Genomic DNA, 893 nt, shown 5'->3' with positions numbered 1-893 from the left:
TGGTGGTGGTGGTGGTGGTGGCAAAGGTGATGGTGATGAGGATGAGAGCCACGTGGATGGTGGGGGAAGCACTGGCAATGATGATGATGTTGGCAGTGGGGGTGGGGTGATGATGGTGATAGTAACCATGGTGATGATTTGATGACAGTGATGCTGATGAGCTGATAGTGAGATGATAAAGGTGGAAGTCACTTTGAAGATGCGATGGTAATGCTGGTGATCAGGGAGGAGGATGAGAAGGAGAATGTTCTCCAAGATAAAATTCCATCGTCTTCCTTCAGAACCTCCCTTATGTTTCCAAGTTGGAAGGCACCTTGGAGACCTTCTACTTAGAACGTGCCCACCATGGGGACTACTTGGCAGTTTGCTTCTCCTCCCCCTGCAGGTTGAGCATCACCATCACCCCCCCATCAGAGACTCCTCCACGATGGTCTTAACCTTTGGTCTCCCTTCTGACCCCTTTTTGGGAGGCTACAGTCATAGAAGCTTTATTAAGCAAAACTATCAATATGGAGAGCGACTGCTCTCCACACACCTTCCACCTAGGTCTCTGGTTCATGGCAACTGGTTTTTATTTTAAAAAAAAATCATTTTATTGGAGGCTCTTACAACTCATCACCATCCATACATCCATTGTATCAAGCACGTTTGTACATATGTGGCCGTCATCCTTTTCAAACATTTTCTTACTACTTGAGCCCTTGGTATCCGCTCCGCATTGTTTCGCACCCTCCCACCCTCGTAAACCCTTGATAAATGATATATTATTATTATTTTCATATCTTACATCTTTTTAAAATCATTTTATTAGGGGCTCATACAACTCTTATCACAATCCATACAGACATCAATTGTGTAAAGCACATTTGTACATTCATTGCCCTCATCATTCT

This window comes from Echinops telfairi, unplaced genomic scaffold (assembly GCF_000313985.2).
Source record: "Echinops telfairi isolate 266 unplaced genomic scaffold, ASM31398v2 ScPeMD7_3533;HRSCAF=4204_1, whole genome shotgun sequence".
Taxonomy (NCBI): domain Eukaryota; kingdom Metazoa; phylum Chordata; class Mammalia; order Afrosoricida; family Tenrecidae; genus Echinops; species Echinops telfairi.
The sequence above is the reverse complement of the archived record's forward strand: the minus strand, read 5'-3'. Positions refer to the sequence as shown.